The sequence below is a fragment of the Lutra lutra genome, chromosome 8, assembly GCF_902655055.1.
Source record: "Lutra lutra chromosome 8, mLutLut1.2, whole genome shotgun sequence".
NCBI lineage: Eukaryota > Metazoa > Chordata > Mammalia > Carnivora > Mustelidae > Lutra > Lutra lutra.
The window spans coordinates 99,817,811-99,845,553 of NC_062285.1; positions in this window are offsets into that span (position 1 = coordinate 99,817,811).

The following is a 27,743-nucleotide window of genomic DNA, read 5'->3' on the forward strand; positions in this document are numbered from 1 at the left end:
ATATATAATAATATAAATTACTATTATAACAGCAATAAAATTAATAAAATAAGTAATAAAATAAGATTTTTATCCCCATCAGGGCAAGTAAGCAGTTTTCCAAAGTGGTAAGATTAGCCAACAACTGAACTGGGATTCTCTATGAGACAGATTACTCAACACTAACTCTTAACCATCGATAAACTATTGCTCATAATTGCTATCATCCCCTTTTCTTTGTTCATTGTAGCATTTAGACTATCTGAAAAATCTGATGTCTTCCTTATTTATTGTTTACTGCTTATTATTTATTAAATAATCTCCATGACAAATTTAAAAATTTTTTTTCAATACCCTACTGTACCACCTAAAATATTCCTGGAACAAAGAAATTGCTAAGAAGGAGACTCATGAGTGCCTAGATGGCTCAGTGGGTTAAGCTTCTGCCTTTGGCTCAGGTCATGATCTCAGGGTCCTGGGATGGAGCCCCACGTCAGGCTCTCTGCTCAGCAGGGAGCCTGCTTCCCCTCTCTCTCTGCCTGCCTCTCTGCCTGCTTGTGATCTCTCTGCGTCAAAGAAATAAAATCTTTAAAAAGCGGGGGCGCTGGGGCACCTGGGTGGCTCAGTGGGTTAAAAGCCTCTGCCTTCGGCTCAGGTCATGATCCCAGGGTCCTGGGATTGAGCCCCACATCAGGCTCTCTGCTCAGCAGGGAGCCTGCTTCTCTTCCTCTCTCTCTGCTTGCCTCTCTGCGTACCTGTGATCTCTGTCAAATAATTAAATAAAATCTTTAAAAAAAAAAAACACTTCCATTAAAAAAAGGGGGGGCTGATGACTGGATCAGAGAATCCATTGACAGGAAGAAACCCCAAATCAAAACATAAAGAAGATCCCTGATGTCAAGTTTGAAAGTTTCAGGTATGCTGATTGAATGACAAGGACAGGAATCTAGTAGAACCTCTGTGCTTTTGGTTAAAAAAAAAAAAAAAAAAGTATAATCAGAATGTTTAGCTGGGTTGGCTCCACATTATAACTCAACTTCATTTCTGCCACAAGAATCTTTCTCCTACTGTTTTGGGCTGACAATTGGGTTAAGTCATTTTCATCTGAAATAGAAAAATGACTTCTAATAACAGCACCTTTTATTTGTATAGCATTCTCTATCTTAACAGGTTTTTTACATGCAATTTTACTTACTCCTCATAATAACTATCAGAGATAGACTTTATTATCCTCACTTTAGAGATATGAAATGGAGACATGCTAATTAAGTCTCCTGTTAAACTTGTTGGTATGTGGCATATCTGGGACTTGAACTTAGATCATCTGTTGGCAAGTCCTGTATTTTGTTCTTTTTAATTGTAATAGAACTGCTCCTCTCATGAATAATTTCTTCATTGTTTTTACCTAGGATGTCTCTTCATAATATCATTAGTGAAAGCATGTAGTCAGCTTTTAATTTGTTTTTCTATTTCATTAATTTTGCTTCTGTTCCTAATGAATTTTGGCTAACTTTTTGGTTGTAAAGTCTTGTTAAATGAAATTGATCATATAATAGAATAAATACATTAACTTACATGATTAAAGCATCATTTTAGAGAGTAAATTTGATGGAGCAATCCATTTCTTGAATAATGTACTGAGGCATAATATGGGACTGTAAGAAAGCAAAAATTGAATCTTTGTTTAAAAAGATAACATGATGTAGTGGATTGCTTGGCAATAAATTTTCTCAAGATATGCATATTTGGGGAACCAAAAATGAAATATTGAAAGCAGAACACTTGGAAAAGCAGGTATAAGATTATATCTTTTGATACAAAAACTGTGATTAATAGAATGCTATTCAAAGCTAAGGAATTAGACAAAGACTTTTAAACTGGAGCCATACATATTAAAATTTTATGATACAAAGATTTGCTGATTTCCAGTCCCCAGTTTAAATGAAAGACCCTCTTTGCTTGAACAATAGTGATTGCATCAGCAAATTAAATCTGCACCTCTTTCTGCATCTTATCCCAAGGTGACTGTGTCTATACTATGCACCACTTAATTCCATGTTATGGGCATCATGATAATGTAAGAGTAAGTATAGGAGTAAAATACAGAGTTTTAATTCAGGCAAACCTGAGTTAATTTGAAAACCTTTTCTGTCTTTCAAGTCCACTGACTCTGAACCAGTTTCTTAACTTCACTGAGCCTGTTTCCATTCATAAAATGGAGATCATAATACAATTTCAAATGATTCCTGTGAGAATGAATGAAATAATGAAAGTGGCATGTACTGTGCTTGGAATAGTAAGTGTTCTATCAAAGAAAACCAAGTCAGCTCTCCTTCTCACCAACTGCAATATATCACCATAAACTAAAATGGGCTTTCTGGTCAGGAAAGCATTGAATTTAAAAGTTAAAAAAGAGGTTTTCATCTGTCTATTTACCTATCATCTATTGTTCTGTATCTCTGTTACTGTATTTATCATCTCTCTATGTAACTTCTTGTAATCATGGAAACTTCTTTCAAATGAAATTTTAATTAAAATACTAGTATGTAAAAACAGTGTAAATACTCTCTTTCACAACTGGTTTTCTCAGAAACCGCTCCACAGACCTGCATGGCACTGTGGGACACAGTTTGAAAATCACCGAACCAAATAAGCTTTATAGGCCCTGCATCCATCACAAAAGAGCAAACTTTGCAAATTTAGTTTTTCAGATTTCTTCTCGTGGATACTACTGACTCCACAGTATCAACAATGGCTCAAATTTTATTGGCCTAGTCACCCAACATTTTAACAAAGGATCTTGATACTCTCTCCAAATGATTTTTTGTGGACATCCAGGAATAAATTATATCTGATAATTGCATGGGTATTCTATTTTTTAAATAATAAATCATATTACAATATATATAGTTAACAATACTGCATTATATATTTGAAGGTTGTTAAGAGCAGATCTCTAAAGTTCTCATCACAAGAAACAAAACTGCAACTGTGTGGTGATGGTAAACTCATGTGGTAATCATTTTGCAATATATATATATATATATCAAATCATAATGTTGTACAACTTAAGGTTACACAGTGTTATATATCAATTATATCTCAATAAGACTGGAAAAATAATAAAATAAGAAATTTATAGAGTTTCATTCCACATAACACCTTAATGTTTCCTAGCTGCTTTAGACCACTCTGCTTCTGTTTAAGAAACATTTCATGGCTTTTGGTGGGGGAGTTGAAGATAATGCCTAGAACAAAGATATCATTGCTTTGGTAAAATCTGTTTTTAAGTCCTCTGAAGAGAAAGTTAGACTTTGTTGAGAGAGAAAAGACTTTTCTTAAAGTTAGGTTTTTCTCAAAGTTAGGTTTGGTATTAATAGCCAGTTCTAAATACATGTATCATAGAGTTATAATGATAATGAGTAGGAAGAACAAGGCTTTAATCTAGAGGAAGTCCCTGGTAGAAAGGATCAGGAAGAGAGAAGAGAGACAGCAATCCTAAAGATATAAGTGTAGAAACATTCAGATTAGGTACAGTGTCCCATTTCCATGGCTGTATCCTTGGGACACTCCAAATTTCTAAGGAAATCTGTGTTCATCATGGCTTCATGGCCCCTATGGCATGAAAAGAGTAGAGAACAAATTTCTAATGGTTTGAATTTCTAACAGGTGAGTCTAGGTGGTATCTCTGGGAAAACTCTGGAACTCCTCAGAATGGTGCAGTGAAGACAGTCCAGAGTTCCCGCACTTTTTTGGTGTTTTGGAAGTGTGAAGAAAGCCAATCAACAAGAAATTTGGGTTTTGGGTCAGGAGGACATCAAGTGAGGGCACTTCCAACTGGGGAAAATGGCAAGGTCTGTGGTTATGAAAATAAGCATAAGTATGGAATATTAGGTGAGCCAAGCTATATACAAGAAAATGGAGCACAGAGAGACACTGGAGTTTGTGGGCCAAGGGGAATGAAGTATCTCACCTGAAGGTTATCATGGAATCCATGTCCCTTCCTTGATTTTTAGAATGCACAAAATCCTGAAGAGAAGGATAATAGCAAGGAATGAAATTAAGGGCAAAAAAGTTTCGAAATGGACTGGATGTTTTCCTCCTAGTTCCTGAACTGTGAGGTAGACTGTGTCTTGATTATTTCTGACAAATCACTTGACCATATTGAATATTTTGGAATAGGACAGGGTAAATGATTTGCTGAGGGCAGCCTGAAGCTAAGAAGTTGTACTGTTTTCAGGAAGTAGAGAAAGTTATATTTAAAAAAAAATCTGAGACAAAGTATGTAAAATTTTGTTACACTGTACTCATGAACTCACCTTCTCATCTTATTGCTTTGCTAACACAATGTTCTCCTATTGGGGATCAGCATTGCCTAGATAGAAATCAGTCTCCCACTAGTCACCAATGTGGAACCAACCAACACAGTCACTCGCTGAGTGAGAGTCAATCCTAGCATAAAGCTGTTAGGGGGCTCTTTAGCACTGTGGAGAGGAAGAAATACCTTCTTTTCAGGTTACACTTGGATGAAAGGGTCTTATGGCAAGGGTGTTCATGCACAAAGAATATATTGAAACTATTCCTTTAAATTTTCTTAATCACAGCCCTGTTGTTTTCTCCTTAGGACCTGGGAATGAATCCATTAATCTACAAGATGAATTTAAGCGATTGCCACCACATTCAGTGCTATTATGTCTCTTGAATAACCAAACATCCTGGATAACATTCATTATGCCTACTTTTTCTTCCCCCAAGATGAGTTTTTCCCAAGGGTGTCCTTTAGAGTTCTAAAACCATCTTGGAAGTTAGTTAGACATGGAACCTACTTAGACTTAAGTATTTCCATTCCATTCAATCTGTATGACAGTGGTATCATGGTATATGAAGACGAGCCCTGGACATTGAATCAGAGAATCCACACTTTTTCCGTGATCTTCTATCTATGAGCAGTGTGACACCTGAAAAATCATCTATCTCTCTGAACCTCAGTGCTGTCATATAAAAGGCATAATTACAATGCCCTCCATTCCTTATAGATTTGATGAAATAACATGATCACAAATTCTGTGAACACACTTTGCAAAGTGATATACACATAGGAATTTTTTTTTTTTTTTATATAATTGACCTTAGCTCACAGCATCCGTCCCTCATATGTGATCAGAAGTCATGGCCAAAGCAAACAGATGCTCTTCCTAAAGATAGAGTTTACCATATTTTATCAGATCAAAAAATGTGTATGCTTTTAATATAATTCACATCTAATTCAATTTTATAACAGATGATGTTTTTCTTCTACTTCCCAAATTTTGGTTCTTCCACTTAAGTCTCTGTAAACATTCCACAGTAAGTAGGAACAAAAGAAAATATATTTGTTGTGGCTTAAAACAGATAATTATTCTAAATATGTTTCCCCTGCAATATGAACATTCATGAGAAACAAGACTACTGAAATCCAGCTAAGCATTGTGATAGCTTTTTAAAAGTAATATTACTAGGCAGTATTATAGTGAGTCTTAGTTCTGCTTGGAATACTACATTTGCATGGGGTTTTTCTTTTGAAATGGAATGTGTGCACATTACAATTTTTTTCCACATTAAACAACAGAACATTCCGTCTCATTTTCATCTGCTTCACATCCCATCTATGCACAGAGATTCTATTGACTTAAGAAAAGAATAACCCATAAGGTATTGCATTAGATGAACTTTGCCAAGATAGGCCTAAACGTTAAAAGACACTACTCAAACATTTCTTTGCTACTGTGTCTGTCCTGTAATGTTTATTAGTAAAGAAAGGGTTTTAGCATAAACCATGAAGTTTTCAACCCATTCCTAAGAAGAGACATTTCCTATCTGTAAACTGGTTAGCTTCATCAATTTCAAGGTGAGTTATAAAATTGCTAGATATAATCAGTTTATTCTGATATTTTGACAACATCATTGCACATATAGAAGGCTCATTTGCTTACATTCAAAATGTCAAAATTGCCACTATTGGAGGTATGGTAGATTAAAAAATAAAAGCCATAGTCATGACTTCCTATATATGTCCTTAGTCCTGACTTTGTAGCTCCTCTCTTCAAGAGATGGAGTCTTTTTCCCCTCCTTTTAAATCTGGACTGGCTTTGTGGCTAACTTTGGCCAGTAATCTGAAGCAGGAATGATGTGCCGTTTCCAAGCCTAGTTCTCAAAAGAGATTGAGCATTCCTGCTCACTACCTTGGAGCACTACCCAACTAACATGTGAATAAGCTGTGATGCTGGAGAATGAGAGGCAATGGGGAGCACAGCTGAGTTAACTTAGCTTAGACCGTGTTGGACCAGCCAGTTCCCAGTTGACCCATGAGCTGACTGCTGTTGGATCAATGAGCCTAGCCGAGACCAGTAGACCTGACAAATCAACCAACTCACAGACTCATGAGCTACATAAAGTACTTGTTATAAACCACTGAATTTTGGGATATTTTATTATGCAGCAAAAGATAACTGAATAGAAGGACTAATACTTTATTTAGGGAAAGATATTCCTCATAGTCCCAAAACCATGACTGAAATTTCATTTTCTATAGGAAAGCTATTAAAGTCAAGAAAAAAAACTGTGAAGATTTGGCAAATTCAAGTATGAGAAAATAGCAATAAGGGTGGTAATTTATTTATTCACTTTGAAACTAGTCAATATTAAAATGGCAATTAAACTGATTTATGTTAGCGTATGAAAAAATAACATGACAGGAAAAGAGCAGGGTGAAAAGCTGACCCGTTTTTGCACAATATTATCTTTGCACACTATATTGTTAAGAGGTAGGAATACTCTTAAAATGAATCTTTCATCTTTGATGTAATATGTCCACTTAGAACTTTGGCCTGTTGATTTGGATTAAAATGCAAAATGTCATATTTTACCTAAGCAAATGGATGTGCTTTCAAACGTTCATGCCGTTAAGTAGGTGGCACAGATGGCCGATGGAAAATTGAAAATGTTCTGTTCCATGAGTGCTTCCTCCATAGTTTGCTGAAGACAAGTCTCAGTGTACAAGTCTGCGAGTTTATAAAAGGATCAGTGAATTACAATAATTTTTAGAGAAAATTTTCTAATAGTCTGTACGATCTGCACAATACATGTCTCTTGTCATCACATGACTATGTATGAACAGATAATGACGTGGTTGTTGATTATGATAACGTTAGTCGATTTTGATAATGATGCCATACATTCTTACACAAGAAGGAATGAAATTTTGCCTGTTAAATTCGACACTAATGAAATCATTGCAGTCATGGTTCACAAATCCTGGTGATTTGAAGGGGGAAAAAAGTTACTAACAATCCCTTCATTGCCTTGGAACTTTCTTAACATAATTGATCTCCTGTATGAAACTGGCTATCTGAAGGGCTGATGAAGAGCAATTGCATCTAGTTATATTCTCATGAGCTAGTATCAAGAATTCACTTTTTTTTTTTTTTAAAGTCATTATTGCCTGAAAGCTATTCCTTGAGAGCTTGCACATAATGGCTCATTTGCAATAGGTTTGGGAGAAGGGGGCTTTGTGAGACATCTCTTCTCATCAGATATTTTAGTCCATTGTGATCTTTTTTCTCAGTTGATGGATATTATGAGAGCCTGAGTGAAAGGACTAACAGAACAACCCCTAAAAATACCGTTTGTCTATGAAAAGACATCCTGATGTGAAAACAAGATAGTGAATGCCCGGAATAAAATATGCTTAAATTAGGCTATCTCTTGATGAAGCAAAGATCATCTGACTGTACAGTATTGTGAAGTGCATCAATGACTAATGAGAATTTAAATATAGTTTCATTTTCCAAAAATGTATGGCAGTGGTTCTCAGCAGGGGATGATTTTGCCCTTGCAGGGCACATTTGGAAACATTTGGAAGCAGTTTTCATTGTCATGAGTTGTAGGTGCTACTGGATCTAATGGGTAAAGTCCATTAGATTAAGTGCTGCTCAACACCTGACCATGCAGAGGACAGCCCCTACAAGAGTTATGTAGTCCAAAATGCCAATAGTACCACTGTTGAGAAATCCCAATTTAGAACATACATTTTTGTTCAATGAAAATTCCACATCTTCGTTCTAGCCTGATAGACTTCCACATTCTAAGGAGGAAATATTATGCAGTGCTAAAAGTGGGCTCAAGAATCAAGCTTTTTGTTTTCAAACTAATTATATTAGTTATAATGTGTATGACCTTGGTCAGGGTATTTATCTTCTCTCCCCCTTAGTTTTCTAATCTGCTATATCTGAATGATAATAATGACTAATGACTATTTCATAGAGGTATTATGATAATAAAATAATTTTAAGTCAAATGAATAAAAGTGTCTGGTACATAATAACCACTCAGAAAATAGTCATTGTTATTATTATATTCAAATAATAAAAGTTGGTGAAATGTATAAATAACTGCAGTAGATATTTGTATCATAATTGAACTTATTTCTCTATGAGGGTTCTAAGTGAACTTTAGAAGTAATAATGATGATGAACAATTTATTTTACATATTTTTTACATTTATTTTACATATATAAAATATATATATAAAATATAAATATTACATTTATTTTACGTATTCAATGGCAAATGTTACTTGAGTTCACTTTTTAAAGATAACTAACTCTATGGTCAGTTAATCTTCGACAAAACAGGAAAAAATATACAGTGGAAAAAAGACAGTCTCTTCAATAAATAATGCTGGAAAACTGGGTAGCTATATGTAGAAGAATAAAACTCAACCATTCTCTTACACCGTACACAAAGATAAACTCAAAATGGATAAAGACCTCAACGTGAGACAGGAATCCATCAGAATCCTAGAGGAGAACATAGGCAGTAATCTCTTTGATATCAGCCACAGCAACTTCTTTCAAGATATGTCTCCAAAGGCAAAGGAAACAAAAGCCAAAATAAACTTTTGGGACTTCATCAAAATCAAAAGCTTCTGCACAGCAAAGGAAACAGTCAAGAAAACAAAGAGGCAACCCATGGAATAGAAGATATTTGCAAATGACAGTACAGACAAAAGATTGATATCCAGGATCTATAAAGAACTCCTCAAACTCAACACACACAAAACAGATAATCATATCAAAAAATGGGCAGAAGATATGAGCAGACACTTCTCCAATGAAGACATACAAATGGCTATCAGACACATGAAAAAATGTTCATCATCACTAGCCATCAGGGAGATTCAAATTAAAACCACATTGAGATATCATCTTACACCAGTTAGAATGGCCAAAACTAGCAAGACAGGAAACAACATGTGTTGGAGGGGATGTGGAGAAAGGGGAACCCTCTTCCACTGTTGGTGGGAATGCAAGTTGGTGCAGTCACTTTGGAGAACAGTGTGGAGATTCCTCAAGAAATTAAAAATAGAGCTTCCCTATGACCCTGCAATTGCACTCCTGGGTATTTACCCCAAGGATACAGATGTAGTGAAAAGAAGGGCCATCTGTACCCCAATGTTTATAGCAGCAATGGCCACGGTTGCCAAACTGTGGAAAGAACCAAGATGCCCTTCAACGGACGAATGGATAAGGAAGATGTGGTCCATATACACTATGGAGTATTATACCTCCATCAGAAAGGATGAATACCCAACTCTTGTGGCAACATGGACAGGACTGGAAGAGATTATGCTGAGTGAAATAAGTCAAGCAGAGAGAGTCAATTGTTATATGGTTTCACTTATTTGTGGAGCATAACAAATAGCATGGAGGACATGGGGAGTTAGGAGAAGGGAGTTGGGGGAAATTGGAAGGGGAGGTGAACCATGAGAGACTATGGACTCTGAAAAACAATCTGAAGGGTTTGAAGAGGTGGGGGGGGTGGGAGGTTGGGGGAACTAGGTGGTGGGTATTAAAGAGGGCATGGACTGCATGGAGCACTGGGTATGGTACAAAAACAATGAATACTGTTATGCTGAAAATAAATAAAATAAAAAAAATAAAGATAACTAAATTTTTATTGTTACACAGAAGTATAATTACACAAGCAATTGTGTCAGGTGAACGTGATAACCACTACACTACGGAAACACACAAGCAATTGTGAAGATTACTGCAAAATTTTTTTTTTGGGAGTTAAAAGGGTAACAAAGAAATAGGTAACAATAAGTATATGGGTTTGGTTCAATGAAAATTTATTCACTTCTACATAGGAAACTGGATACTTTTTGGAAAAGATGGAGGATTTTTCTGTTTCTGGGCTCTTGTCTTTGCTTGAGAGAGTTCTGGCAAAGGCAGAGCTGTGCTTGGAGAGAACCCTTGAGCACAGGCAGTGTTGGGGACATTGAACTGTATAGCTGATGTCTGTGGAGAAATTTCTACAAGAACCGGGTATTGTTTTAACAAAGCATATATAACATGTGGCATTAGCTTTGAATCCTGACAGTTGGTGGCAAAGTAAGTGTTAGAGGAGTCTGTAGAAATGGTGACCCATGTGCGGCAGAACATTTGATAACACTGTTTTCCTGTGATACCATAGAAAACAAGCAATATAGTTAATAAACCTGTGGCTTTAAGTGCAAAGTCTGAGGAATGAGTAGTACTTGCTAGAGTGCCTTGGTTTCAGTTGATTGCATTTAAAAAGAATCTCAATAGACACCTGTGGAATGAATGAATGAGTCCTTACCATTACTCCTTTGTTCAAATTCATAATCTTCATATGAAGTATTGTCTGCTTCCTACTTAGTCTCTTCACTATTAATCTTATTTCTATTAATAATCTAATTTCCTTTTCACTCTCAGAGAAAATAATCTATGAAATATGCCAATTATTGCCTTATATCAAATGCTTCAGTAAATATTATATATAGTACTCTTTAGGAAGTCATACTGTAATTTGGCCTCTGCTTACCTTTCCTATTTTCCACTGTTTTCCCACATGCAATCCACCCTTCAGATATAATAAACTCTTTTGTTTCCACAGCTCCATGTCTATACATGAGAAATTTCTATGGCTTGAAATTGCCTTCCTCAGTTTTGCATAAAAGATAGTAGCTACTTATGCTCCACAAACAAGTGAAACCATAAGAAATAACACGGAGGACATGGAGAGATGGTGAGGAGAAGGGAGTTGAGGGAAAATGGAGGAGGAGATGCACCATGAGAGACTATGGACTCTGAAAAACAATCTGAGGGTTTCAAGGGGGGGGGGGTGGGAAGGTGGGTGAACCTGGTGGTGGATATTATGGAGGGCACGTATCGCATGGAGCACTGTATGCGGTGCATAAACAATGAATTCTGGTACACTGAAAAGAAATTTAAAAAATTAAAAATTAAAAAAAAAGATAGTAGCCACTTAATAAATACTTGGAGACTTAAATGATGACTTAATATATGCATATTAATCTCAAAAGAGGAAACTATTATACTCATTAAAAATGTCTGTCAGGCCACAGAAAAATTATCATTTAAAATATATTTTATCACCTAGGATCCTGTTAAAATGCAGATGTGTTGTGGTGAGCACTGTGTATTGTGCAACACTGATGAATTACAGACCTGTACCCCTGAAACAAATAATTTATTATATATCAATAATAAAAATACATAAAATAATAAAACTAAATAAATAAAATTTAAAGATTTACACTTTGTAATTCTCTGGTATTTGATTTATTTTGTTTTAGTTTGCTAGTCTTAAAATCCTTTGAAAATGTAAAAGTCATTCTAGCTCACAGATTGTAGTTTGTCAACTCTGATATAAACTTCTATTTACTAATTTGGAAAACAGACTAAAAACACTTTGATAAGTGTTTTAAAAGTGTGTGTAGTGTTGATTTGTTTCCTGGAAGATTACAAGTGTGTGTTGTTAAAAAAAAATGCAGATTCTGATTCAGTAGACCTGGAACAGGCATGAGATGAATTTCCAGTTATAAGTCTCAGGGATTAAGAGCTGTTAGTCCAGGGTGCCTGGGTTGCTCAGTGGGTTGAGCCGCTGCCTTCGGCTCAGGTCATGATCTCAGGTTCCTGGGATCCAGTCCCGCATTGGGCTCTCTGCTCAGCAGGGAGCCTGCTTCCCTCTCTCTCTCTCTCTGCCTGCCTCTCTGCCTACTTATGAACTCTCTCTGTCAAATAAATAAATAAAATCTTAAAAAAAAAAAAAAAAGAGCTGTTAGTCCACAGATCACTTTTGGGTTAACAAAGTCTTAACAACAGAACTTCCCATAAAAGTAGGAAGGGAATATAGATAAAGGAACAACATTAACAAAGGCACTGAGATAGAAAATTATTAGTCATATTAGCCCAAGTGGATTATGTCTATTTTGTGGTCATTTAGGATATCTAGAGGGGAATTTTAAATAATGATGCTGGAAGGATAAGGCATGGCCATATTATAAAAGATCTTGAAAACCACAGTGAGAAATGTGTTCCTAGTTAAGCTGCAGTGACAAGTAATTAACATTTTTTTCTTCCTTAATGAGTAATGGAACTAGAGCTGTAATGTGTATGTGTGTGTGCAGGAGAAGTTACTTTGGTTATCTGGATTGTGAAGAAAGAAAACAAGTAAAGAGAATTTTGGCCTAATCTCAAAGGTAAATTGGACCTAACAGTGCCAGAGAGACGAATTGCTGAAATTCAGTACTGATGGTTAGTACCACAAGAGTATTTTCAAGTCACTGCAATGCAATCTGTGAAGCCAATGTAACACTTCCCCTCCCTGTCTATCATGAATTTGGATTCAATAAAATAACGGTTTGGTTTAAATTTGGTTTTGAAAAATAGCATACATTGTTTTTATACCTGTATATAAACATAGATATAGAGAATATATCCAGATATAGAGAAATATCTGGATTTAGTTCCTGCTTGGCCTAGTTGGCTGAATTAGAAACAAATGGGCATATAAACAAACAAACCAGCATAAAACCTAATTCAGTTAATGTCCTGGTAAACAGTGTTAACAATTGCCTTGGTTAGGAGTAAAGAGCTCAACAAATATATTGAGTTTATTTCAGCTTTTAATTTACTTTCTGGTTGAATCATTGAATGCAAATGCCGGATGGAACATCCTGAATGGATTTGGAAGCATTCGAGTACACAATGCTAAACTCCAAAATCTCTGGACTGAGACTGGTTAACTTGTGGGAGCTTATCTAGTGGCTGTGGTTCAGCACAGAAATCCCAGTGGTGTCGTGATTCAATATGTGTATGCCCATCAGGAAAGATGCTCACTAGAATTTGCTTAAGCTGTGTGGGTTGGCAAATGAAGGGAACCTGAGGGGCTGGCATCAAACAGTATCCCACACCCCCCACCTTGTACTGTTTATTTGCAAAGTAAATCAAATTACTTTTCGAAAGCAGCTAAAGCCAAACTTATCTATTTGATGATTCTCTGAAAACTTCTTCAATAGGAAAAACCGACTGTGGAAATCACCTTTACAAGATTGTTTGCTTTGTTGCAGGAAGACAAAGATTAACAGATTTTATATGTACATGTGAACATTAGTTGAACCTGATACTGAAAACAGAATCAGGATGCATACAGTTGAGTGCTATAGACCAAATGTTGATGTCCACCCCAAAAATTCATGTATGGAAGCCTAATATCCAGTGTGATGGTATTTAGAGATGGAGCCTTTAGGAGGTGATTAGCTCATGAGGCTAGAGACCTAATGAATGAGATTAGTGCCATATGAGCAACAGTTTATTGGCTATGTCTTCTCAGGTAAGAGAAACAAAAGCAAAAATAAGCCATTGTACTATATCAAATTAAAAAAGCTTTTGCACAGTAGAGGAAATCATCAAATGAAAATGAAGTGGCAACCTTCTAAGTAGGAGAAGGTATTTACAAATGGTGTCCAACAAGAGGATAATATCCAATATATAAAGAACCCATACAATACAACACCAAAAAAAAAAAAAAAAATCTAATTAAACAATGAGCAGAGGACCTGAATAGGTATTTTTCCGAAGAAGATATACAGATGGCCAATAGACACATGAAGAGAGGCTCAGACTCACTAATCATCAGGGAATTACAAATCAAAATCACAATGAGGTTATCACATCAAACTGGTCAGAATGGGTAGTATCAAAAAGATAAGAGATTACAATTGTTGGTGAGGAAGTAGATGAAAGAGAACCCTCATGCACTTTGGTGGAAATGTAAATTGACATAACCACTGGGAAACAGTAAGAAAGTTCCTCAAAAAATTAAAAATAGGGGGTGCCTGGGTGGCTCAATGGGTTAAACATCCTGACTCTTGATTTCAGCTCAGGTCATTATCTCAGAGTCATGAAATTGAGCCCTGCATGGGGCTCTGCTCTGCGGGGAATCTGCTTGAGATTCTCTCTCTTCTCTCCCTCTGCCCCCCTCCATGCTCTCTTGTGCCCTCTCTCCCTTTCTAAAAATAAATAAATCTTTTTAAAAAATTAAAAATAGACATATCATATATCCATTAATTCCACTGCTGGGTATCTATCTTAAGAAAATGAAAATACTAATTTTAAAAGCTGTATGTACCCCTGTGTTTATTGCAGCATTATGTACAATAGCCAAGATATGGAAGCAACCTAAGTGTCCATCCATAGATGAATGGATGAAGAAGGTGTGGTGTCTGTATTCAATGGGATATTATTCAGCTGTGAAAAAAGTGAGATCATGCCATTTGCAACAACATAGTTAGACCTAGAGAGCATTGAGCTAAGTGAAGTAAGTCAGAGGGAAAAAGGGTAAATACCATAGGATTTGATTTTGCATGTGGATCCTTACACGCAGAACCTAAAAAACAAAACAAATGAACAAACAAAAAAAAAACAGAAACAAACTCATATATACAGACAACTTGTGATTGCCAGAGAGGAGAAGGGGTGGAGACATGGGCAAAATAGATGGAGAGGGTTAAGAAGTACAAACTTCCAATTACAAAATAAATAAGTCATGGGGATGAAAAGTATAGCACAGGGGGCACCTGGGTGGTTCAGTCAGTTAAATGTCAGACTCTTGATTTTGGTTCAGGTCTTGATATGAATGTAGTGAGATCAACACTGGCCTCGGGACTGGGCATGAAGCTTGCTTAAGATTCTCTCTCTCCCTCTGCCCCCCTCTCTCTGCCTTTCTCTCTCCTCTTCTCCTCCTCCTCCTCTCTCTCTCTCTTCCTACCTTTCTTTCTCTCTCTCTTAAAGAAAAAAAGTATGGTGTAAGGAATATGGTCAATCCTATTATGATAACACTGTATGGTAATAGATGGTAACCACATTTATTATGGTGAGCACTGAGTAAGTATAGAATTTACAAATCCTTATGTTGTACACCTGAAATTAGTATAACATTGTATATCAATTATACTTTAATTTTTAAGAAGACAGACTTTAAGAAATTGTCCAAATCTCAGCTTTCCATTCACTATATTTGTGATCTTGGAAAAATTAGTTAAATTCTCTGTACATGAGTTCTTCATCTGTAAAATGGAAATGATAAAATTTTGTTGCAAGCACCAGAGAGGGAGGATTGGAGATAGAGTTACATAATGTGCTAGTATAGTTCCTAATGCATAAAAGCTATTCAATAAATGTTATCTCTTTTTAAGATATAATCTTCAAGGGCACCTGGGTGGCTCAGTGGGTTAAGCCTCTGCCTTAGGCTCAGGTCATGATCTCAGGGTCCTGGAATCAAGCCCTGCATCAGCCTCTCTGCTCAGCAGAGAGCCTGCTTCCCTCCCTCTCTCTGCCTGCTTCTCTACCTGCTTGTGATCTCTGTCTAATAAATACATAAAATCTTTAAAAAAAAGATATAATCTTCATACCAGCAGTACTGAACATGACTAAGTCACTAATCCATATCCAGAATGGCATTAAAAAAAAAACCATTTTGACCTTTCTTTCTTCCTTCCTTCCTTCCTTCCTTCCTTCCTTCCTTCCTTCCTTCCTTCCTTTCTTTCTTTCTTTCTTTTTTTTCTTAGTTTATTTGAAGACACTGAAAGCTAAGTTGGAGTGGGAAAGTTGAAAGCTATGAAGGGAAGAAGGGATATAAACCTTTGAATCAGGGAGTGTTGTGAGCTCTCAGGAGACAAAAAAATAAATCCTGAAGATGGACAAAAATGCTTCCTTCTTGCCTTTCAGTGGGAAAAACAAAATGAGAAGCAGTAAATATACTACTTAAACCATACCTACAAGGTCAGCGTAATGACTTTTGAAAGTTTATGCCAAATTTATAGAGGAAAAAAAAAAAGCATGGCTAAGAGATCCTTTAAGCTTTTCTAAGGTATCAGAACCATCTCCCTGTACATAAACTCTTCTAAATTCTAAGATAAAGCAAAATCTCTTTTAATTGAATGTATGATGCCTCTTCTAGCTAAGTGAATACTTAGTTTTAGATCAAATTTCTGATAAAGCAGTTATTTGTATGTTATACTTCTGTACGTTTTCTCCTTCCACATTATATAATACTGCATTGATATTTACTTTATATGATGCTTTATTTTATCTGATGATTTATTTTTAATGATACTCTAGCATCATTTTGATTATTTATGTGATTATAGACTTGTATGGGTTTTTATGTCTTTGCCTTTATGACATGTTTGTTCAGGCTAAGATTTACTCAATGCTGAAATCTCAGTTAGGAACACAATACCCAATTATAATGCTTTTATTTTATGACTTGGTTTCTAGGAGCACATTACGGTGAGAAGCATGAAATGGATTTTCCTGAAACATAAAAGCAAAAAACATAAACAAGCAAACAAACAAAAAACTATGAGAAAGAAATGGCATCTGACTTCTACAGAAAGTGACAATTTCATAGGTAATTACTGTGTAAATTATACAAGGTTATTAAAGAGTAAATGTGTGAACTTAGGCTATTTCTTGATCCTGTATCTTCATGTTTGCTCATAATTTGATATGATCAGTGGTTTCATTTATAACAATCTGTTATTAAAACTGATACTGATTCTTCTTTGTAATCACATTCTAAATTCAATATTAACATGATGGAATTGAAGTACTTTTATTTTAAATTTGTGATCATGCTTTTTTCTGACATATAAGTTAGAAGAAAAAAACCCAAATATAGAAATCTTTAAATTGTTAAAACATGTAAGCATTTGGAAAAATATAATAAAAATGATGAAATCATTCCATCTATATCTTGGATTTTTAGATTAAATTCAAATTAAATAGATTCAAGATATGTTTAGAAAAGGTATTATGTTATTTGAGAATAATTTAATTAAAGAAATGCCTGATTTATAAATTGAAATAATCAATGATAACTTAAAAAATATTTCAGACATTTGGAACCTGAAGAGGATTTTTTTTTTCAAATGTTTTCCCTCATGCTGATTTGACATTAAATTCTGTATCACCTCCAACTGTTCGTATCATAGAAAATAGAATATTATGGGCATAAATACTTTTTCAATGTATGAAAAAAGCATTTTTACTTTTTTCTCAAGTTTCACAAAATAAATCTGTTTTTATCCATAAGACAGAGTTTTACTGGCTCTAGTGTGTCCACAGAGTCTTTGTTCAGGATAAACATACCTGGAAAAGCAAGATATAAATATTTTGATAGAAAAATTTAGGAGATTTCTGCACTTCAGATTACATTTCTGGCAGTATGGCATAGTAGATAGCAAAAATAACCCTCTCTGAAAACAACAAGAATACATTGTTAAAATATATCACTGAATTGAGAAGAAAGTAACTGTGGAGATCTAAAGCACTGTGAAAATAGAGATCTTGAAAGATACATATTTGAATGTCAAAGATCACTTTTCATTGCAAGTTTTCTGTCAAATCCTATTGTTCACAAGCTTCAGTTTTAAAACTAGAGGCTATGGAATTATGATTGGATAGGCTGGACATAAAGTCTAAGAGATCCTCTCATGAAAAGAAGATTTAAAAGGGCCATTCCATCCATGGTAAATGAAAAATGCATCTACTCACCTTCACTTTTCATGTGACAACATGGATGACCCCGGTGGGCATTACACTAAGTGAAATGAGTTAGAGAAAGACAAATCCTGCATGACATCACTTATACGTGGAATTTAAAAAGAAAGAAAGAAAGAAAGAAAGAAAGGAAGAAAGAAAGAAAGAGGGAAAGGAAAGAGAAGAAAAGGAAAGAAGAGAAAAAGAAAAGAAAAGGAAAAGAAAAGAAAAGGAAACAGTAGAAAAGTCATTGATAAGGGCTAGGGCTTGAGGAAAGAGGGAGAGGCTGGTAAACAGGCACAAACTTTCAGTTATGAGATAAACTAGGTTTGAGAATTTAATATAACATGGTGACTACAGTTAAAAACACTGTACTGTAGAATTAAAATTTGCAAAGAGAGTTAAACTTAAGTGTTCTCACTAAAAAAAGAAGACAGGTAAATCATGTAAGGTAATGGATGTGTTAACTAATTTGATGGGGAAAATCCTTTTACAATATATATATGTAAATCAAATCATCATGCTGTGCACTTTAAATATATAATTTTACTTATTAATTATACCTCAATAAGACTGAAAATAAAATAACATTGCAGCTAATTTCAGATTAACTAACATGATTTTTATATCTTTATAAATGAAAATGACCATTTTTACTCTCTTTGGGTAAACAGGAACATCAGCAATATGAGAGCTTTTTCCCCCCAATGAATGGTGATGAATTTCTGATGCATCCATTTCTTTCAGCTAGAAATCATACAAAGATGGGATTCTTTTTTTTTTTTTAAAGATTTTTATTTATTTGACAGATCACAAGCAGGCAGAGAGGCAGGCAGAGAGAGAGAGAGAGGAGGAGGAGGCAGGCTCTCTGCTAAGCAGAGAGCCTGACATGAGGCTCGATCCTAGGACCCCGGGACCATGACCTGAGCCGAAGGCAGAGGCTTTAACCACTGAGCCACCCAGGCGCCCAAGATGGGATTCTTTTATAGTATGTTATAGTGCTCCATGGTAAAATAAAATTGCCTTCAGTGAAATTAAATCTTGATCTACTTATCCCCTACTCATAAATATTTTGGTTTCCAAATATAATAAATGAAGAAAGGGTATTGGGTCTCTCAAAACACATTCCAGCCTGTGCTGGCTGTTAGAGTGTTTACAGTCAAATCGGTGGTTCACAGATTCACATTAAATTATTCTATTCATTTTTTTCTTATTATAAGAGAAAAACATAAATATTGAAGAAAAATTGAAAACTCTGATTTAAAGAAAGAACATAAAAATTATTTGTACTCTCACTACTCCACGATGATCATTATTTTTTTTTTTAAGATTTTATTTATTTATTTGACAGAGAAAGATCACCAGTAGACGGAGAGGAAGGCAGAGAGAGAGAGAGAGAGAGAGAGAGAAGCAGGCTTCCTGCTGAGCAGAGAGCCCGATGTGGGACTCGATCCCAGGACCCTGAGATCATGACCCGAGCCGAAGGCAGCGGCCTAACCCACTGAGCCACCCAGGCGCCCCCACGATGATCATTATTAATGGTTTGTTACATTTCTTCAAGTTTTACTTCCACGCAAACATCCTTTGTTCTATATATATATATATATATTTTTTTAATTTTCAGCATAACAGTATTCCTTGTTTTTGCACCACACCCAGTGCTCCATGCAATCCGTGCCCTCTCTAATACCCACCACCTGGTTCCCCCAACCTCCCACCCCCCGCCGCTTCAAACCCCTCAGATTGCTTTTCAGAGTCCATAGTCTCTCATGGTTCACCTCCCCTTCCAATTTCCCCCAACTCCCTTCTCCTCTCTAACTCCCCTTGTCCTTCATGCTATTTGTTATGCTCCACAAATAAGTGAAACCATATGATAATTGACTCTCTCTGCTTGACTTATTTCACTCAGCATAATCTCTTCCAGTCCCGTCCATGTTGCTACAAAAGTTGGGTATTCATCCTTTCTGATGGAGGCATAATACTCCATAGTGTATATGGACCACATCTTCCTTATCCATTCGTCCGTTGAAGGGCATCTTGGTTCTTTCCACAGTTTGGCAACCGTGGCCATTGCTGCTATAAACATTGGGGTACAGATGGCCCTTCTTTTCACTACATCTGTATCTTTGGGGTAAATACCCAGTAGTGCAATGGCAGGGTCATAGGGAAGCTCTATTTTTAATTTCTTGAGGAATCTCCACACTGTTTTCCAAAGTGACTGCACCAACTTGCATTCCCACCAACAGTGGAAGAGGGTTCCCCTTTCTCCACATCCCCTCCAACACATGTTGTTTCCTGTCTTGCTAGTTTTGGCCATTCTAACTGGTGTAAGGTGATATCTCAATGTGGTTTTAATTTGGCCGGAATGTTACCAGGTCCCTGATTCACTATGCCAATAAAAGGAAAATGAACTTAATTGCCTGGGGGAATCACAGTTTTTTCCAGCACTAAGACCTATGAGAAATATATCCTATGGGTCCTCTTAAAGAGGTCACTATATAATGTAAGAAACAATGTATTTGATGGCATCCTTAAAGTAAATGCGGTCCTGAGTTTTATAGGGCTTGCTTTCGTATTGTTCCTTTGGTCCCTCAGCATATGCTGATGAGAGATTGCTAAAGCACATCAGAGAAAAATCAGTTTAGGAAAGCAATATGACACCATTCAATTACATAATTTGTTTATCAAGATTAATCCAGTAAAGATTTTTGAATAGCTAAAGGAATAGATGGACTGCATATCCTTCTCCTGCATAATCTTCTCCTGAGGAACAAAGAATTCAAGGTTATTTTCCCTGACATGTAGCTAGGGTTTACAATTTAATCTTGTCTGTAATTACGTATAGCTCTTTCCTCTGCCACTAAGCTGAGCAAAACCTATGAAAAGAGGGAAAACTATTACCTCTTCATTAGAGTTCAGAGCCTGAGAGGGCGACATGCCTAACTGGAGGCCCTGGTCATGGTAACTCACGTGGTCAAGATGATCTACAGAATGTAGATGTTGAACCACTTTAGCTCGTAGACAGATAGGAAGGCAAATCATGCCTAAATATTTTTCATAGAATAGTGCCATAATACATGTGGTCTAGATGTTTTTAAAAGAAGTATAAGCAAATACTCATGTCATCTATTAAGACTGAACAGAACCAAATGATAATAGCTTCATTAAGAAGGACATTGACATGAGTAATGCAGTTTCTTGGCACATAGTTCAGGATGAACTGAATGAGTTAAATCATTTAAGTTTGAGTCAATCAGATAACAGAGGACATTTATCAAAAATGTTTCAAAATGCTTTTTTTATGGTTCTTTTTTTGGGGGGGGTATTAGTTAGTTGTCATGGCAGCCATTAAGATAACTCCCAGTTCCTTACTATAACCTTGAGTTATCTACAGTGAAGAGAGCACTTACCTCTCTCAATGACCTGGTAGTGATGGTAGAGGAGATATATATTATGACCATGAGGGAAATATCACATGGTGTATTTCCCCATCTCCCCTTTTCTACCATTCAGAAATAGATTTATATTACACAGGGAGTTCCATGCTATATCCTGGCCAAAAAGATACACTCCCAGTATAGTGGGGTTTAGACAGTTTCTCATCTCCAACTCAACTTTAAACAAAGGCAGAGCACACGTGCCTGCTGATTTTGCCCATGGTCAAAGAAATGTAATGAAAATGTGGCATCATTCCTCAGAAGTGGGTTTTCTTGTTCATATTCTCTGTCTGTCCTCACTGCTTATCAACTAAGTATTGTAATTGTTTGTGTTACAATAAAAATGCTTGCAATATTGGAAAAAAAACCCCACATTCCAATCCTTTTCTTTCTTTCTTTTTTTTTTTTTTCCCCAGAATGCAGAGTTTCTTTGTGGCTAGAGTTCCAGATGTAATTTAGGCCTGGCAAATCAGATATATTAATATAATATGTTGGTTTGGATCTGAGTTATGAAGGAAAAAAGTATGTTTGGGACACCAATTATTGGCATGGATCATGACAGTGAACCTCTTAAGGGTTCTGTGCTACTGTAGAATTTAAACTCATTTTTGGAAGTCTATCCAAGAGTATTTCTTCAGCCCTCTCAGCAATTCTATGAACTGTGTCTATATTTATTTATAGCCTTTGCACTTTCTGAAGAGTGGAATTTCTTGTTTGTAGTTTCTTATATAGAGGTACATCAAGAGGATATATCTGATTTCTTGAATCTACAAATTAAACAGAAAATTAAATGCAGTAAAACTTTATTCAAGATGAAAATAAGTTGGTTTCCTAATGATTTAGACATTTCTATTTAATTACATGGACTGGTTCATATATAATTTCATCAAATAAAATAAGTTATTTTAATATAAACAACCTATGTGGAAATCTACTCGAATGGTTTCATACTTCTGTTACCTGAGAATTAGAGGTGAAGGTTCGTTTCATTAACTTTGGTAATAATTATAAGAAATAAAAACACTTTTAATGTATTATTGGACGTCGGACTTTTCTCAGTGTGAAATGATTTTTTTTCCTTATGAATGTGAATGGCTAATTCAGTATGTTGGTTTATACTGCCTATTGTCATAATGCTATTCTAAAAATATTCTACTTAAGTAAGTTCAACTTTTAGTTACTGGACCCCTTTCTTTGTCTTTGAAAATTTTGATGATTCATCCTATTAGCTGAGCTTCAGTGATAGTGTCAGAAAGAAAAAGAGGAATTAATGTTGATAGATGTTTGTGACATTTATACCACACCTCAGATGTAGATGATCACCATGCTAAGTATAGCAGATTTTTCCTGTTTCTTTATGAGTTGTTTACGTGTATAGGTTTATCTTTTTCTAAGCCATCCCATTGTCAGTTGCCTGTTATTATCTTCATACAGGGAAGTGTATGTTCACAGCAGGAATGTTATCATAGTTGCACTAAAATATTTATTGTTAGTGATGCAAAGAAATAGAATGTAAGGTAAATTTAGCTCAACAGAATGATGACCTTTTCTCAATGATCTGCATATTCTTGTTTCTTATTGCAATATCCAAACCAATATGTATTTTCCCAGAAATCTGTGCAGATATCTGAAGAAGTGTGCAGCTCAGAATTTCAAGTGTTGTATTTGATTAGCATCCAAAAACTTAGTTTACTTAATTGGTGTTTGTGCATTGTACTTATTTGAACAATTAGAATCTTGGCATGTATAAAACGAGGATCAAAAAAACCCTACATAAGATGTATTTTGTTAGTAAAAAGGGTGAAATAATTTATAACTGATCTTCATTTTTTTCTAGAAATGCCCTCATAAACCTATGTGGGTGTTTAGATGTGGGTCCATTCAGGCAGAAAAGGAAAAAATAAAAGAAAATCACTTAACAACCTATTTTGGAAATAACAAAAGCTTAGGGTTTGAATGTGTCTCTAAAAGTGAACCAGAATCAGCAAGGGTTCTCATTTTATCTAAAATAGGTTTCTTAAAACTTGGGTACTTCAAGTGTATCAGAGATTCTACCCCTTTCAAAGTTCCTTATTTAATCAGAATCTAAAAGCCAATGTAGAGAAGAGCTCTATAAAGTGTATTCTTGGTGGCTTTAATTAAATCCTTATTCTGTGCTTTATATTGATGAATACTTATAAATTCTCCCTTTGTCAAGGAAACAGTGAACTCAAAAAAATCCTTATTTTCTGAGAAAATTTTTGTACCTTTTTTCCCTTTGGACAGATGTTAGTAGGTGGAGTATGAAAGACTCTAAAAAGACCTAGTTTAAAATAGCTCCTTATAAGCTGTTGGAGAAAGAGAAGAAAAAAGGTCCTTTGTTTCAAATGATAAAGGTTTCTAGCAAGAGAACCAATAAATACATTTACCTGTTTTAGAAACTGTGTTTTAAGTAAAAATGAAATATTGAGTTATATGTTAAAATTAAATAAATGATAATGTCATAAAGTGAACTAGAGGCACTGATACTGATGGAGAGGTTTCCTCTGGTTTATTAAAAATGATGAATGACACTAACATGGAAAAGGAGCTATTTTTAGCAGGAAATTTTATCTCACCTGCACTCTGGCCAGGGGTTAATGTGTGTCTTTTCAGGTGAAGCTCACTCAGTTCAGCATCACTTTCTTGTTTCCTAGGAAATAGGACAGTGGTCCATAACCTTGTTAACTTGGAATGCCATCAGCGGGACTACGAAATGGTCATTGGCGTCATTATTTTTATCATAGAAAGGCATAGTTAGAAAAGACAGAATAAAAGAAAGAGAAGCAAAAGTGTTGAATGAGAAGATGGTAGAAAAGAAAGAGTAGAAGGTACGAAAAATTTAACATTTAGAAATACTAACAGCAATTGACCTTGGACCACTTAGATTTTCCAGATCTAATACTAAAAGTTATGAGATTTAGTTCTGCCAAGTAATCATTATTTTTGAGTCCCTTGTAGGCAGGTAGAACAATGTTAGGCAGAGAAAAAAAAAAAAAAAAAGAATGAAGGATAGCATTCTTGTCTTCCAGGAGGTTATATTTTAGTTAGATCCTAAAAAATAACAGATTTTTCATGACATCTATTCAAACTATGTCAAATTTGGTTAGATTGCAGAATCCATTTAGAAGCTTTTGCAAATCTATAACTAACATTTTTGTGGATTACAACTGTTTTCCCTTAGAATCACTTGTGATGGGGCATACATCTAAGCCCAACATTAGCTTAACAAAATGGCACCTACTCTACTGAAGAGATATTGGCCATTTTACTTCAGATCAAAATTAGAAACAAAATGGCAAAACAGGTCATAATTTCCCTATACTTTAACCCATGGTCACTTCTCATTCCCTAACAAACTTTAAAGGCTAATTTCGAAGGGAAAGAGGATACTAGCCTTCTAATATGAGTATTATGAAGGAATAATTGGCGAATTATAAAGCACTCAGAATGGAGACATTAGAACTTCTTCAAGAGATGTATGTTATATGCATTGCCTTATGTATCCACAATATCAGTTCACAATTCTGTAGTGTGGGCATAACCTGTTGTTGCTTTACTGGTTTGTTTTGGAGTATGTGTAGAGTGGGGGGCCTAAATGTGACAGCTATGAAATATCCTGGCTATCAGCACATTTTGGCAGTCTCTTTGGTAATGTTGGTTCCAGGCCTAGCTCTGTTTATATTTTAAAGAACAATGGGAAATAGGATGATTGCTCTTATCACACACAACAGAAGGACACAGAGAGCCGAGCTGCATGTACAATGACATATTGTATTAGAGATATGTCATATTATTATAGCTGATTTAATTCAGTTGATCAGTAAGAAGGTCCTGTTAGTTCACATTTTCCATCTGCTCTCTTCAGATTGATACTCTCTTGGTTTTTGTGTTTGCTTGTTTGTTTGTTTGGTTTTGTTTTTTCTTTTGTTCTATAATATTCCCAGTCTATTTTTCCAAAGTAGACATGCACTCATTCTAAATGTTTACTCTAGATTTTTTTGTTCCTACCCCTTATTTATTTTATTTTATTTGTTCCATACCCTTTTAAGAAAATTATAGTTTCTCCACATTTTATAAAAAGGCCTTTTTACATTCCTATGAATTCTTCACCCATATTAGAGATGGCCTGCACAATCATTGATTTAAAATGAGGAAGTGTAACAATTTTACTTTGAAATTCAGCTACTTTCAGGACTTTCACATTTCTTACCTGGGAACCTATAAACCTTTATTCAGAGGACAAGAAAGGGGCTGGTTACAATTTTCTTTTTGGCATGCAGATGAGTTCAAAGACTAATTATCATCAACCCAAGACCCATAATTTATCTCATTGAGCACTCCCTAGCAAAGTTAACAGTTCCTAGGGGAGGGATCTTTTCACTGTAACACGCATGTTGGATGTCATTTTGTTGGCAGAGCTGAACTGCAAGATTTGTTCTACTGTCTCTGTTTTCCATCAGGGTGAGTGGGTGTGTAAGGAATAGAATACCTGGTGTAGCTTCCACGTCCAAGTAGTCTCCTCACAGTGATGGCTTGTCCTCCACTATCTTTTGTGTATTGTTATAATCTGTATTGTTATAATCTCCTATTTCCCAGTTTGGTGTATTCTCCTTGCTCTCCATAAATACCTCTCTAAATTCCCAGGAAGCACTTAAAAAATTTCCTCCTAGTACCCCTGGGGATAAAAATATATGTTTATAAAAAATAAAATTTAATGAGAAGTACAAAAAAAAATTTCCTCCTAATTATGTGAGAGAATATCACTGTTTGATATATGAACTTTTCAAAGAAGTTACCATTTTTATGTGTAGTTAAATCCCTGAGCATTAATGCACACCGCTGAATTTGTATCTATGTCTGATATTAACACCTCATCTTATTTTAAGCTTGAGCTGAGCATAAATAGGACACTCCTTAAAACTGATGGACAGAGTAAAATAAACGAGTGTTTACTGTATAGCAATTTTGTGCCATATATTTTTACACATATTATTTCATTTAATTCTGCAAACAACACTGTGAGAAAGGCATTTCTATTCTTGGGATTATACACAAGGAAACCAATATCAAGGAGTAAGTGATGGAATCAGACTTAAAAGTCTCTATTTATATGATCAGAAAGCTCATGATTTTTTCACTAAAAGTGCTTTCTCATTGTTACAAACAAAACAAAACAAAACAAAACCAACCAACCAAACAAACAAACAAACAAAAAGACCCAAAAAAAGTAGCAGAAATCTCCTTTAGCCTAAGTCTAAGAAGACTGAGTGAATACCCTTTTGATAGGAAATTATCTCAAACCATCACTTAGCAGATTACCCTGGTTGGTAAGGTCACTCATCCTAAAACTGTGCTAACATGTGTCCGTAGAAGACATCATCTCTTATTTTTACCCCAGCCTCATTCCAATAACTTTTATGTTCCTAAGCAGAGATCTATTTTCATGTTTGTTCTGAGCAAGCACTAGAACATATTTTCTCTTTAATTGGGTTATGTATGGTTTTAAGTCAAATAGATCACAGTGGGCAATACATCTTGTGTTAAGAATCACAATAAATAATATTTCTATCAGCACCACGCTCTAACCAACTGAGCTAACCGGCCAGCTAATATTTCTAGAGCTTACTGAAACTATTATTTAAAAATTAGTCATAATTTCTATGCTATCGATGTAGTTATAATTCCCATTTACTTTGAAAATATATATGCTTGTACAATCCATTTAAAATAATCGTCTGTAAGATGAATAGGTATCCTTCTGATCTGACAAGGATTCAAATATCTTAGAAATTGTTCCAAGAGGGATTATCTTTACTATTAAGAACTACTGCTTGTTATTGGGTGTCTGTGCTCATGCCAGCCACTGTCCTAAACAGTAAGAACCTTATCTCTAATCCTCATAAAACCCTGCAAGGCAGATGTAAATAACCTCATTTTCTAAATGCGGAAACTGGAGCTTAGACTTTTCAATAACTTGTGTGAGGTCACAAAACTAGTAAGTGGCAGAATCAAAAGTCAAACACAGTTTTGGTTATGAAACTCCATGTAGTAAGCCCATTAAACAGCTCTTTTTAATTAGTTCCATCCTTTTTGTCCAGTGATTCAGTGGGAGTCAGGGACATTGGAGTCCTGAGGCCCAGAGTCAGGGATGGAAATACAAGGCTCTGTTCAATTGTGTGATCCAGTTTTATCTATAATAAAACACATGGTGTTTTTTGATACCTATTTCTTGCCCAATGTTTATCTTTCAGATGATTATTTCTTCTTCAATTTATTTCATTAAGTGCTCTGTAGTTCCTCAAGTACAGATTCTTTACCTCTTTGGTTAGGTTTATTCTCAGGTATCTTACGGTTTTTGGTGCTATAGTAAATGTAATAAATTCTCTAAATTGAT